Genomic DNA, 16188 nt, shown 5'->3' with positions numbered 1-16188 from the left:
ATAAACATTCACAGATCATTTAGACTTGTAGTAATGAAAATGCAATTTTCAATATATCTGATTACTATGAATACTGTTGGATATCAAACAGCTGTGTTTTTAATCATTTGTATATACTTAGAGATTGTGGTGTATGTGGGAGATTTGAAGTAAGACACCTACATTCTTTTTGTCGATGTAGACCTCTCCAGTGGTAATGCACCCTTCCACGTGGCCCGACCTGAACGCTAAAAGTAGCAGCTGCTTTTCCCTCACCTTGTTGAAGCGCTCACACGTCCACCACTGTTGGCTACCCTGATTGAAAAGGCCCAATAGTCCCCTGCCTGTGCGTGTGTCACTCATACGCCCTTCCTCTTCCGATCAGCTCCCCAGCTGCTGACGTCATACCACAGAGATATTAACACATGAAATGAAAACTGTTTGACTGTTGTTCTATTGATCAATCTTCTCTGTTCACTATTCCTAAAAGGGTTGTTTATAGGAGTAGAGTTCTTAGGCACCTTCTTTATAGGGTTCTATCAAGAAAAATTGTCATTACACTTTCTGACTGAATTACCAAGCATGATTAACTGAGACTATGGATATTATTCAACCATCTAATTCTTGGTCTACCCTTAAGTCTCCTGCCAGTTGGCTCAACTTGAAGAATCCATTTTGTGATATTCTAGTCTGCAATATTCTAATCACATGTCTGTAGTACCAGAGATGTGACTTTTCAATGTGGGGATGTAGCAGCTTGACCTGGAGAGATTTCCTGATCACCAAGCTATGCAACCTGTTGAGTAATGGTGTTGCAGTGTTCCTTTGGAGTAAACCCATTTTCACCACTTGTATTCATGGGCATACACATTTTGACCATTACCCAACATTCATTGTGGAGGCATATAGCCTAGTGGTTAAGGTATTGAACTCATGATCATAAGATTGTGGTTTCAATTCCTAGACTGGGCTACCTATTGTGTTCTTGAGCAATAGACTTCATTCACACCTCTCCAGTCCACTCAGCAGGCAAAAGTGAGTAATCCTGTGATGGACCAGCATCCTGTCCAGGCAGGGAACTTATACACCATGGAAATTGGGAAACCAGCACTTATGCGTTGGCATGACTTGAGAAGGTAACTTTACCTTTACCATACAACATTCATGACCACAGGTGAAGATAAGCATGAAAACCAAATTGAAGCTAGCGAGTTTGACTTTTTGATCAATCTCCCCTTTATTGATGATTGAATGCTGAAGTTGGCTCATTACTGTGCTAGCAACTGCAGTTTTAGCATCTAATTCAACATCTTGCCTCCTATCACTCATGAATATGGCTCTATTTAAAAAATTTTGAATTCTATGATTGTGGTTTTTATCAGTTATAGCATTCATTTTGTTATTGTTTTTGTAGTCTGCTGTAAAAATATAGTACACTATCACTAACTCTTTCAGAAGATGTGACCGAGATCTTGGAATATTAACGAACTTAAGAACATTATTATACTAAACATAAAATAAAAGCTTAATAAGTTAATAGGAAAATTCTTGAATACATAACATTAAACATGAATCCAGGTATTTCCTCAATATAATGTAGGTGTGTATGTTTGTATGTGTGTGTATGTATGTATGTATGTGTGTGTGTGTGTGTATGTGTGTTTGTGTGTGTGTGTGTGTGTGTGTGTGTGTGTGTGTGTGTGTGTGTGTGTGTGTGTTTGTGTGTGTGTATGTGTGTGTGTGTGCAGACACATTATCTAAATGAAATCAATTTTGCAGTTTTGGTGGCAGTGGTTGTCAGACTTACAAGTTGCAGCCAATGCAACTTTGAAACTGACTTGTGTTTAGTCTGAATAAAATATTTAAACTACACGTAACTGATATCTTTATTGGTTTATGATAACTAGTGTCTTTAAGGCTTCTTCTAAATACACACTTTTGGTATATATATATTTGTATATACATCATCATCATCATCATCATCGTTTAACGTCCGTTTTCCATGCTAGCATGGGTTGGATGGTTCGACCAGGGTCTTGGAAGCCAGGAGGCTTCACCAGGCTCCAATCTTGATCTGGCAGCGTTTCTACAGCTGGATGCCCTTCCTAACGCGAACCACTCCGTTAGTGTAGTGGGTGCTTTTTATGTGCCATTGGCACAGGGGCAAGAGGAGGCTGGCAAACGGCCACGATTGGTTGGTGCTTTTACATGTCACCGACACGGATGCTAGTCAGGCCACGCTGGCATCTGCCACGTTCGGACGGTGCTTTTAACATGTCACCGGCACAGGTATCTTAACTACAATTTCCATTTGGGCAAATTAATTTATTTGCACAATAATACAAAAACTCGAGTTCCCTTTGAAATTACTCTTGTGGTTTGAGCTTTAACTGTCCTCTCTAGCATGTAAGGTGTCCTGTTAAAGGTCACCTCTTTTGTGTATAAATATGTGCACTAATACATATATATATACACACATATGTATATATATGTATGTATGTATGTATGTATGTATGCATGTATGTATGTATAGGTATATTAGAACAGAAGACTGGAAAATTTGGTACATTTTTAATTCCACGTTACATGTGTTTCATTACAAGATAGGAGTTACAAAGGTATACATGTAGAAAAAATAAACATGTATAGAGTTTCCTCTCCATAATCCTTCAGACAAAGATTTAAAATAAAACATCTATATACATACATTGGATTAATGTGAACATGCAGATGTGCTTCATAAGGACACAGCTTGAGTATGATAACCCCTTATATATATATATATATATATTATATATATATATATATATATACATATATATATATATATATATATATACACACATATATATATCCTTTAAGTTCATTCATGAGAACTATCTTGAATATGCAAATAAAAGCTCCTATTCTGTTATGCTGGCTACAGCCTAATGATGCCAATTGGTGATACCAGTTTTTTGGGGTTGCACTGAGCTGTACTGGTATAATATAGAATAAATATAGTAATAATAATAATAATCCTTGGATGGAACTTATAAATATTTTAATGTATTGCTATGCGCATTTCCACAAATCGCATGTTTCTTATGATTGTAGCCCATATTCCTGGGATGATTACAGTGCAGAAAATGTAGGCATTTCTGTATGTATTTTGTGGTGAGGAGTGGATGGTGATGGAAAAGAAGGAAGGAATGGTAGTTGTTAGGAGATGGAGGTGTGTGTGGTGATGTTGGATTTATTTTGCTATTTGAGTATGCAGATGTCAGGATGGTACAGCAGACCTCTCCTCAATGAATTCAGAAGTAGTTGGGTCGGCAGTTACAGCCTTGGTAGCCATCCAGTTGTTGGAATTCATTGTCTGAGTTGACAAATGATACTTTCTTAAATTGACGTTTTAATTGTTTTTGGTGGTATAATAGTTTAGCATATAGGATATGAAAATAGTAGTTATTTTGTTTAGGTGCTTATGTTCTTCTCTTGTTCTGTTATATGCTAAAGACAAGTGTTTTTCTGTTTCAAAATGTTTTTCTTGAATTCTATGGACAAATGTCAGTGAAAAAGAACAAATGTTAGTGAAAAGGAACAAATGTCATGCATAGTACTCAATATGATCTCATATCACTGCAATGTTGTTGATCCACTCAATACAATCAGATAGTGTTGCAACACATATTCAAAAACTGATCCTTAAAAGCTGAAGAAAGTATTATAATGTGATATTAAACATTTATTTCTACTCAGTTTGTTTTTAAATGCACCGTGTCTTAAATATGTTAATACTAACTTATTTATCTATTTTAAAAGTTAGATATGTCTAGAGTTTTGGGTTTGGGCTTTCTTAATTCTCCTTGTATATTCCCTTTTTTTGTAACTGGCTCTGAGGAAAGACTAACTGTTTGACTGATTTTATCGAACAAAGAAAATTCTTTAGACATATTGTGGCTGATTCCTTGATGAATGTGAAAAGATTTGGAAGTACATATGTTAGTCTTGCAAGGGGACAGGGAGATTCTAATGAAAATAACTATAATGCTCTGCTGGCAGCTAAGAAATTTAATACCAGGATTCTTTAGGGTATGGTTCTCAACAACAGGCCTGTGGACCAGTGTTAGGCCATATAGAAAGAATTACTTTTTAAATACTATTTTTATTTTGTTGATTATTACAGTTTTCAGGGATTTTGTATTATAAAAGTATTTATATGTAATATATTTGTATTATATATATAATGAACTAATTATATACTATGCACTTTATTGCATTTTTTATGCAAGTGATTCTTTGGTCCATGGAAAGATTGTATTGCATGAGACTGTCCATAGTGCAAAAAAGATTGTAGCCTTTTAGCATTCAGATTACTTTGTCAAATGTAATGCTTATTTATTCACAATGTTTTGAATTAATCATGCATTATCTTGTAGCTTTGAGATTTCAATGATGTGAATGTATATTTTTAGAATGTTATGGTAGTATAGGTGTGAGGTGCTGGATCTGGCCAGTTTGAACATAAAACAGGTAGAATATTAGGGCTGGATATGGCCAGTTTAAATACTAAAGTGTCAGGGCACACAACATCACCCAAATCTTGGTAGGATTCATGGCTCTTTTTGTTTTTTAGGGCCTCTGAAATTGATGGCTGGAAGAAAAGAAGTTATCTTTGAACTGAGGACCAGGGCTGAATGTGTACATCAGAGTGGACCTTGCTAGAGGGACCTAAAAAGTGAGAAGGAGTACTAAACCAAGGGACTGATTAACTCAGAATGCAAAGAGCCAGAACAAATACTGCAAAACAAATCTCTGGATGCTGTTACAGTTCCATCACTCTCCATTCTGGTCTGGCGCTGACTTTTATTGTCTTCTAAAGGATAAAAGGCAAAGTTGATCTTATTGAGATTTGAATTGAGGGTGCAGAGTGGAGTAACAAATACAACCTGGTACTATGTCTTAAGCTTTAACAACTAAACCAACTATTCACCACGTTAAATATGTAAACACTAGCTGAACTATTGCTTTTCCTGCAGATAGTGTCACTGAGTAATTTTCAACTGTGATTTATTTTTTTAAACATGCTAAAATTCTGTGCCTCCTCCTGGGTAATATGACTCATCTATTTATAGTGCTTTTCAAAAAACTTCAGCAAATTCTGTGAAGTTTTCTGAGGAGGTCAAATATGACTGAAACATATCTAGAGTTGTTTCTCTGTACTTACTGAAATGTCTTTTCCATATGGTGTAATTATTTTTTAATTAGTTTATTGATACTCACTTTATTAAATATGTTAACACTAAACCTAACTGTTATATTTTAACGCAGATAACATCTCTAAATGATTTCATTCTGAGGAGTGGAGATGGTATTTATCGTTTAAAACTGTGTCAACTAAAAAGATTAAAACTTTTACATATTGTGTAGAAACAAGATGAAAAACACCACCACCACCACCACCACCACCACCAATGGAAACAAACAACAACCTAAAACAAAACCAAAAGGATGTCGTATAAGGATTAACACACTCAAAAATTTATACGTATGAATGACGTGTGTATCAGACCGGATGTAACTGTTGACCTTTTATTTCTCTTTCTTTCACATTCAACCAATAATGGCGTGTGTGTTTGTGTGTGTGTGTGTATGTGTGTGCACATGTGCACGTGCATGCTTGTGTGTGTATGTCTAAATATATAAGAATTATAAGTAACAAAATAAAAAGGCAAGATGTGACAGTGAAGCATCTGCAGGCAAGACACTATTAATTATCCTTCCTTTGTGACACTTTTATTAGCTGATGTGTGACATCATTCAATGCCAGATTCCCATCTGTCCCATCCCTGTTCTCACCTCCCAGCTCAGCTCCAAGCAATAATCAGCTTGTACAGTATCTTTCCCACCACCAAAAATCCCACCAAAAAACCCAAGAAAAATTATAGATATTTGGATAATGTTAGAATACAAAATGTTATTTCCAAAATAGGGTATTGAAATAAGCCAATGAAAGTAGTGATTCTGAACCTTTTCTATGCCATGAATCTCTAGGAAACATCTGATTAATTTTTACACCCTTCACTACAAAAATAATACTATATTTAAAGATGATAAAGCTAGTTTTCTAATAAAATAACTAATTAATTTTTTCTTTAAATTGAATCACATAGAATAATATTTTTTTACTTTTGGCATTTTGAGTTTGGAGAAGGGACCCTTGTTCATGAACTTTACAGGTTCTCCAAAATCTGTGAGTTTGATACCATTAATGTTTTATTTAAACTATTGTTGAAAAGCTAGCCATCACCTATGAACAAGTATAGCTTTGTGCCTACAGCAGAGAGTATTATTATTATTATTATTATTATTATTATTATTATTATTATTATTATTATTATTATTATTATTATTATTATTATCATTTGTGGTAAGCTGGCAGAATTGTTAGTATGGTGGGCAAAATGCTCAGTGGTATTTTGTCTGTCTTTACATTTTGAGTTCAAATTCCAACAAGGTCAATTTTCATCCTTTCAAGGTCATTAAAATAAATACCAATTGAGTAGTGGAATTGATGTAATTGACTTAACCCCCTCCCCTGAACTTGTTGGCCTTGGGCCAAAATTTGAAATCCTTATTATAATTACTTGCAAGGTGGCAAGCTTGCAGAATCAATAGCACACTGAACAAAATGCTTAGTGGCATTTCATTTGTCTTTATGTCTTGAGTTCAAACTCCACCAAGTTCAAGTTTGCCTTTCATCCTTTAAGGGTCAATAAGTACCCATTGAGCATTGGGGTCAATGTAATTCACTTCCCCTTTTCCCTAAAATCTGCTAGTTTTGTGCCAAAATTTTAAACCATAATCATAATTTTCAGCAAGATGGTGAGTTGAGCTGGCAGAATCATTTGCATACTGGGCAAACTGCTTAGTAGCCTTTCATCCATCATTTTGTTCTGAGTTCAAATTCTGCTGAGTTTGAGTTTGCCTTTCATCCTTTCAGAGTCAATGAGATAAGTACCCATTGAGCACTGGAGTCGATGTAATTGTCTAGAAGCGGCGAGCTGGCAGAATCGTTAGCATGCCGGCTGGAATACTTAGCAGTATTTCGGCTGCCTTTACGTTCTGAGTTCAAATTCTGCTAAGGTCAACTTTGCCTTTCATCCTTTCGGGGTTGATTAAATAAGTACCAGCTATGTACTGGAGTCGATATATTCGACTTAATCTGTTTGTCCCCTCTGTGTTTAGCCCCTTGTGGGTAGTAAAGAAATAGTAATTGACTAGTCCCCTTCCTCAAAATTTCAGGCCTTATACTTAAAGTAGAAAGGATTATTGTAATTGTTTGCATGCTGGAGAAAATGTTTCATGATATATCTTCCAGCTTTTTAAGTTCTGAGCTCAAATCCTGCTGATGTCAACTTTGTCTTTCATCCTTTTGGGGTTAATAAAATAAACTACCAGTCAAGCACTGAAATTGATGTAATTAACTTTTACCCTCCATTCAAAGTTGCTGGCTTTGTGCCAAAGTTTCAAAAAATTATTATTGTTATTATTATTATTATGTTTTTTCCTTCTTTCTTCAAATTTTCTTCCGTTTCTCGCCGAGTGTTTTCCATACACCTAGGGCAGAGAAGGGCATTGCATTCATTCCCAGATTACACGTGCAAATTCACAGATAAAATATGTATTTAAAAATTAATAAATAAATAAATTCATGGATGGATGTTATTTTCACAGTAAAAGTGCTCTTCTCAGTACATGAGCCGTTCCAGTTAATACGATTTTTTGCACTTCCTGTAGGGAAGGTAAGACTGGAATCATTTTCAAATAGGTTTCAGTACCTTTTTTTATCATTCCTAGAGATCCTACAATCACTGGTACAGTAGTTGCCTTGAGATGCCACATTTTTTCAATTTCTATTAGCAGGTCTTTATATTTACTAATCTTGTCAAATTCTTTTGCCGCTATATTGTGATCATAGGGAATACTCATGTCAACTAATTTAACACATCCTTTTTGTCTGATCTTTTATAATAATATCCGGTTTATTAGCTTTTATAGTCCTGTTGGTCAGCATGGGGAAGTCCCATAGAATTGACACATTTTCTCCCTCAGTCACAACTTCAGGATGATGTTTATACCATTTGTCAGCGGTTTTGATTTTATAATGCCGACATATTGTCCAATGTAAATACTGGCCAACTCTGTCATGTCTTGCTTTATATTCTGCAGGTGCTAAGACTACACCCGTAGATTAGGTGGTCTATTGTTTCAATCTCATCGTTACAGAATTGGCATTTTGGGTCAGCTCCATTTTTCATCACATTGGCTTCGTAGTTCCGGGTTAATAAGCTTTGATCTTGAGCAGCTAATATGAAACCTTCACTCTCTGCTTTTAGCCCTGAGCTTCGTAACCATTGGTGCGTGTGTTTCTGGTCGACATCAGCTTGTTTGCTACGGGCCACATACTTGCCATGGAGAGGTTTCTGTTCCCATCTGCTAGCTAAATTTTCATGTGCTTTTGTCTTTGCAATTAATTTTCTTTTCTTTGCAGCTGCAGGTGGCGCATTTCCTTCAGCCTGCTCAATATAGTGAGTATCTAAGAGATCTGCAGAGAATTTTTGCTGTCTTTGAGAATAGAGTGAAGTTTTTTAGGTCTTTCATGTTTTTCAACAAGTTTTAGCATCCAATCGTTGGTTGCTTCAAGATATTTGGCCAGTCCGATTGTGGTGGTTTTGTATGTAAGTTCAAGCTGGATCAAACCTCGGCCTCCCTGAGCTCTGGGAAGGTAAAGGCGATCCACGTCTGCCTTTGGATGGTGCATCTTATCACAAGTCAGTAGCTTGCGGATTTTTCGGTCAATTTTCATTATTTCACTAGTATTCCAGTTAAGCACATTGAAGCTATAAAGAACCTTATTATATGCATTCAGCTCAGACTTCAGGACTGCTCGAACTCTTCTATAACATTCTTTCCTAACCTTCTCTTTCATGCTTGCATGCTGGATACCAGAGCCTTCATTTATTCCTAGGTATTTATAGGTTTGTTCCTGCTCAAGTTCCTTTATTACTATTTCGACATCTAATTCGATTGAACTAGACTTTACCAATTTCCCTTTCTTAAAAGTGGCTTTGGCACACTTTTCAAGGCCAAACTCCATCCCGATATCATCACTGAATCCTTTCACAGTATGTAATAATCCTTTAAGCTCTACATCGTCTTTGCCATATAGCTTTAAGTTATCCATATAAAATAGATGGCTTATTTTCCTGTTGTCAATTTTGTAGCCATATCCTGTTCTATTCAGTTCACTTGAGAGTGGTATTAGTGCTATGCAGAAAATTAGTGGTGAAAGTGAGTCACCTTGGAAAATTCCACAGTTTATGCTAATGTTGTTTGAGTGCAATACTGCATTAGAATGATATAATTGGAGCTTCGTGTTCCATAGTGACATATTATACTTTAAAAACTCTGAAATCACAGGAGAAATTTTGAAAATGTCCAGCGATTTCAGAATCCACGAATGTGGTATGCTGTCAAAGGCTTTTTTATAATCAATCTATGAAGAGCTGAGATTTCTGCGCTTGGTATGGTAGTTCTCAAAGATCATGCGATTAATTAGGAGCTGATCTTTGCATCTGTATGAACCTCGTCTGCATCCTTTTTGTTCAGTGGGAAAGAGGTTATTCTCTTCCATAAACGTATATGTTTTCTCTACTAGAATAGATGTCAAAATCTTATAGGTAGTAGATAAACATGTTATAGGCCGGTAGTTTCTTGGGTCTTTCGTTTTGTTATTTTTGGGGAGGAGGTAAGTAATACCATTTGCCATCCAATGTGGTGTTTTTTCCGGGTCTTTCATAATACTATTAAATAGTATTACTAATATTTTGTGTGCGGACGAGAGTGATGAGAGCCAGAAATTTGGTACTCTATCAATACCAGGGGATTTCCACTTATGAGCCTTCATTAGTGCCCTCCTTAGGTCGGCGATTGAGATGTCTTCCCATACCTGTTCTTGTAGATTTTTGTAGTCATCTTGGGTGCATTTGATCCACTCTGCATTTTCATTGTATGATTTCTCATCACTCCAGATTCCCTTCCAAAAGTTTTCAACTTCTTCCATTAGGAGTGGATTTTCAATGGTTATTTTTTCTTTCCCTATTTCCCTGTAAAATGATCTGGCATTGGATTTGAACATCTTATTTTGTTTGTAGAATTTGATTCTTTTCTCAAATCTGTGTATTCTCTGAGCTTTTGCTTGAACTTTTTATTTAAGGGTTTCTTTCGCTGACATTAGTTCTTCTCTTGTTGAGTGTCCATATCTTCTCACAATCTTCCTTCCTTTTCTTGATCTTACATCATTTCCAGAGATTAGCTCAGTTAATATTGATATCTCCCTTCGCAATGATTCAATTTCAGTGTCAATTCTACTCCTCCAGTTTGATTTTCTTTTCGAATTTGGTATTGTTGGCTTTTTGGATGTCAAACAGCGACTTTCGATTACCTTAGTGACAGAGTAAATAATTTCATTTAATTTATTAAGATCGGGTTTTAGTTGTTGTATGATTTCCAGTGTAACGCAGTTGCCAATTTTTATTTGTGTTTTATGTTGGTGTACATTTGAGAGTTTATGGAGTGGTTCCCTATCATTCATAGTTGTATGCCCTACAACTGCAAGCTCATTCAGAACTTCCTGCTTCATTTCAATGATAGATTAACTGTGTTGCTCAACAAACATGTGGTCTTCAAATTCTGTTTCGACATCATTTTCCGGGCTGTTTTTTCTAGGGTCATTATATTTTCCTTCTTCAGGATCTTGAGTCATTTCGGCAGATGGTTGAATATTATTATTATTGTTGTTGTTGTTGTTGTTGTTGTTGTTGTTGTTGTTGTTGTTGTTGTTGTAATAATAATAATAATAATAATAATAATAATAATAATAATAATAATAATAATTATCATCATCATCATCATCATTATTATTATTATTATTATTATTAAGGTGGCAATTTGGTAGAAGTGTTAGCATATTGGTCAAAATGCTTAATGGCATTTCTTCTGGTTTCATATTTTCTTTTCATTTATTATTATTATTATTATTATTATTATTATTATTATTATAATTCTTCATTAATATTATATGTATTATTATTTTTGATTTTGGGTCTATATAAGCAACATGAAATTTTCTTTCCACATATCATGTATAATTACATAGTTTAATTCAGTTCTTGATAGCAGTCATTAAACTTCTGTTACACTTCTATTGCCATCTTTGTATTTTGCTTTGTGCATGTGCATGTGTGTGTGTGTGTACACAACACACACACACACACACACACACACACACACTTATCTAATATAAATATATAAATATATAAATATATACACACACACACACAGACACATACACAGACACACACACACATGCACACATACACAAACATGTGTATTTGTTTTGCAAGATACTTGATGTGAGATTGTATGTTGAAACAGGTATTGTTATACCTTTGGAATGGTCATATTTTGCCAGTTAAACACACACACACACCATGTACACGTGGTTAATTGGCAAAATATGACCATTCCCAAGTATAACAAGTGTGTGTGTGTGTGTATATAGATAAATAGATTGATAGATAGACAGATATATGTCATCATTATTTCATGAATGTCTTCCATGCTTGCATGGGTTAGATAATTTGACAGGAGCCAGGAACAAGAGGACTGCATTGGGCCCCAGCATCAGTTTTGGCTATATATATATATATATATATATAATCATGTTAATTTATAATTTATTTACACATTTATTTATATCTATGTATATAAATATATATTTGCACATGTAATTACTTATATATACATGCATATATATGTTTATATATATATATATATATATATGTGCGTGTGTATATGTATATATATATAAATTTATATATACATATATATATGTGTATATATATGTATGTATATATGCATATATATATATATATATATATATATATATATATATATATGTACATATATATATGTGTATGTGTGCATATATATGTCTATATATGTGTTTTTTTGTGTGTGTGCATATATATATATCTATATATACAGACATACTCTTTTACTCTTTTACTTGTTTCAGTCATTTGACTGCGGCCATGCTGGAGCACTGCCTTTTAGTCGAGCAAATTGACCCCGGGACTTATTCTTTGTAAGCCCAGTACTTATTCTATTGGTCTCTTTTGCTGAACCGCTAAGTGACGGGGACGTAAACACACCAGCATCGGTTGTCAAGCAATGCTAGGGGGAAAAACACAGACACACAAACACACACACACATACACATATATACGACAAACTTCTTTCAGTTTTCGTCTACCAAATCCACTCACAAGGCATTGGTCGGCCTGGGGCTATAGCAGAAGACACTTGCCCAAGATGCCACGCAGTGGGACTGAACCCGGAACCATGTGGTTGGTTAGCAAGCTACTTACCACACAGCCACTCCTGCGCCTATACATATATATTTATATTATATACATACAAACATATATATAAGGTAATTCCATAAATAACGTTGTTTTTTCAATTGCATGAGCTAAAAGTCTTGGGGGACGGGATAAGCTACCTACATGAACTTGCTATAAAAGCAGGTAGCAATTTTACCCTAATAGTTATTTTTTTAAAGCTTTAGTGGAAGTGACAAAAGGAGCATATTCAGCATATTTTGCTTTATGAATTCAATAAAGGCAACAATGCAATGGAAAATGCAAAAAATATTAATGTAGTATATGGGACAATAAGTGTAAGCCAGTGTCAATGGTGGTTCCAGAAATTCTGAGCTGAAAACTACAGCTTAGAAGACAAACCTCATCCTGAAATATCTGTAGAGCTTGATGAGGACATCCTGCAAACTCTGATGGAACAAAATCTCATTGTAACTGTTGAGTAACTTGCAGAGAAACTTGAATTTGGTCATTCAACCAGTCATCAACACCTGCGTGCCATTGGAAAAGTCAACAAATTGGGTCAATGGGTTCCTCGTAAACTTTCCTTGTCTAATTGCATGCATAGGGTGAATGTGTGCTCTTCTTTGCTGTCATGTCACACAAACGAACCTTTTTGACTGAATAGTGACTGGTGATGAAAAATAGGTACTCTATAAGAATGTCAAGTGCTGAGGACAGTGGGTAGGGAAAGGGGAAACACTGGCACCTCAAGCTAAGAAGGTTTTCACCCATGTAAGGAGTTGTTATCTGTTTGGTGGGATATGAAAGATTCAGTCTACTTTGAACTTTTAAACCCAAACCAAACGATAACAAAGGAGATCTACTGTGAGCAGCTTGAGCAGCTTATGAAAAACAACCATCTTTGTTTTAAGATACAGTGAGGATGATATTCCAAAGGCTGGAGTAGTCTGAATGGGAAACAATGTAGAAAATTAAGGAGAGTATTTTTTAGATTAAAAATGAACTTTGTTTATCTTAATTCTGAAAAATAAAAGAAGTATAAAAGTATAGAAGTATTATTTATTATTTATGGAATGATCCAATATATATATATATATATATATATATATATATATATGTATATGTATACTCTCTTTTACTCTCTTTTACTTGTTTCAGTCATTTGACTGCGGCCATGCTGGAGCACCGCCTTTAATCGAGCAACTCGACCCCGGGACTTATTCTTTTTGTAAGCCCAGTACTTATTCTATCGGTCTCTTTTGCCGAACCGCTAAGTAACGGGGACATAAACACACCAGCATCGGTTGTCAAGCAATGCTAGAGGGACAAACACAGACACACAAACACACACACATACATATACATATATATACATATATACGACAGGCTTCTTTCAGTTTCCGTCTACCAAATCCACTCACAAGGCTTTGGTCGGCCCGAGGCTATAGCAGAAGACACTCGCCCAAGGTGCCACGCAGTGGGACTGAACCCGGAACCATGTGGTTGGTAGACAAGCTACTTACCACACAGCCACATATATATATATATTCATATATATATATATTATATATATATATATATATATATATATATATATATATATATATATATATATATATATAATAATAATAATAATAATAATAATAATAATAGGGAGTATAACTCCAAACTTACAGGGAAAATTCAATTTAGTATTAAATCAAATTTCACAATATAAATATATAATATATATAAATTAGAGAAAAACCACTATCATGCAATTCAAACAATGATAGATATAAACCAAATCATAAAGAAAAAAATAAAATATTCATTTTTTTGTACTTTTTGTGATCTAGTTATATGTTTTATGATATATTTTATTTTTTATTTATGATTTGGTTTATGTCTATCATTATTTGAATTGCATAATAGTGGTTTTTCTCTAATTTATATATTATATATATATATATTATATATATATATATTATATATATATATGGCTCAGTGGTTAGAGCATCGAGCTTACGATCGTGAGGTTGTGAGCTCGAATCCCGGACCGGGCTGCGTGTTGTGTTCTCGAGCAAGGCACTTTATTCACGTTGCTCCAGTTCACTCAGCTGTAGAAATGAGTTGCGACGTCACAGGTGCCAAGCTGTATCGACCTTTGTCTTTCCCTTGGATAACACTGGTGGCGTGGAGAGGGGAGGCTGGTATGCATGGGCGACTGCTAGCCTTCCATAAACAACCTTGCCCGGACTTGTGTCTAGGAGGGTAACTTTCTAGGTGCAATCCCATGGTCATTCATGACCGAAGGGGGTCTTTACCCTTTAATATAAATATATATAAACATATACATGTGTGTTGTCTGTGTATATACATACATACATACATACATACATACATACATACATATATACATATATATATATATATATATATATATTATATATATATATATATATATATAGATATATATATATATGTATATATACATATATATATATATATATATATATAAGTATAAAGGTCAGTAAAACATAAATCTGAAAAAGAAGCACACTCTAAGTTATAGAGCAGTGTATAATATAGATAAAGTTAGATAAGGCTGGTTTATGGGTTTATCCTAGGTTTCACGTCCATAAAGCACTTGGCTTCATGGCGTTTCATCAGATCCCAGAACCTGTTGGCTTAAGGCCTCATTTGAATGTGGAGGAGCAAAGCACCTTGCTACCCAATGTCAACAACAGGGGTTTGTCACCCTTTGGCTATCAGTTGCAAGTGACCCTGTTATTTGTAGGTTCCAATAGGTTAGCAAGACTTCCCCTGTTGTTGACATTGAGTAGTGAGGTCCTTTCCTCCTCCATATTTTAGAGAGGCTACTTGCTAGAGAGGCCTGAAACCAACAAGTTTTGGGATCTGATGATACACTGTAAAGCTAAGAGATTTATGAACATGAAACCCAGGATAAAATGGCCTTATCCAACTTTATATTATATATATATATATATATATATATATATATATATATATATATATATATAATATATATATATATATATATATATATATATATATATATATATATATATATATATATATATGTATATAATTATAATATTTATATATTATATAATATATATATTTGATTAATGAAAGGGATGCAAGATGGGAGATATGAGAATGTTTATTGATCACTACAATTGTTTCAATCAATCAAGTAATGATCCCTCAAAGGTGGGATACTGAAGAACTGGTTCAGGAGTATCCATTAGTGTAGATGTGTCTCTTCAGGTGATTATAAGATGTATCTCGTTAAAATAACGTCTGTTTTGCTAGTTTTCTTCTTGGTATGTATATATAAAAGCATTAAATTAGGGGATACAACCTCATTATTCTAGAAGCTCAGTGATAATAAATATCAGACACAAAATGGAACACACTGTTGAAATCAATAAACATTCTCATATCTTCCATCTTCTGTTTCTCTCATTAATCAAATACCCAACGAAATCTGTAAAAGTGAATGTGCTTTAATGGCAAGCTACCAGGTGAATACCATATGATTTATTCTAATACATATATATATACATACATACATACATATATATATATATATATATATATATATATATATATATATATATATATATATATACATATATATATATGACAAATGAAAGATGGAAGATGGGATATACAAGAATTTATTATTAATTACAACAATTGTTTTGATACATCTATCATCGATTCCTCATGGTGGGACAATCAATAATTG

General features: G+C 34.4%; 1 long non-coding RNA gene across 1 annotated transcript in view; it reads left to right on the top strand.

Moving 5' to 3' along the window:
- The first annotated feature begins 513 nt into the window (after positions 1-513).
- Positions 514-16188, top strand: part of LOC118765401 — a 16609-nt gene continuing 934 nt past the window's right edge. Inside the window, exons 1-2 of the long non-coding RNA XR_005001263.1 lie at positions 514-656; positions 3114-3121. This is a non-coding gene — a long non-coding RNA (uncharacterized LOC118765401). The remainder of the gene's footprint in view (positions 657-3113; positions 3122-16188) is intronic.

Source organism: Octopus sinensis, linkage group LG11, assembly GCF_006345805.1.
Source record: "Octopus sinensis linkage group LG11, ASM634580v1, whole genome shotgun sequence".
NCBI lineage: Eukaryota > Metazoa > Mollusca > Cephalopoda > Octopoda > Octopodidae > Octopus > Octopus sinensis.
This window is presented reverse-complemented; position numbering and strand designations above follow the sequence as displayed.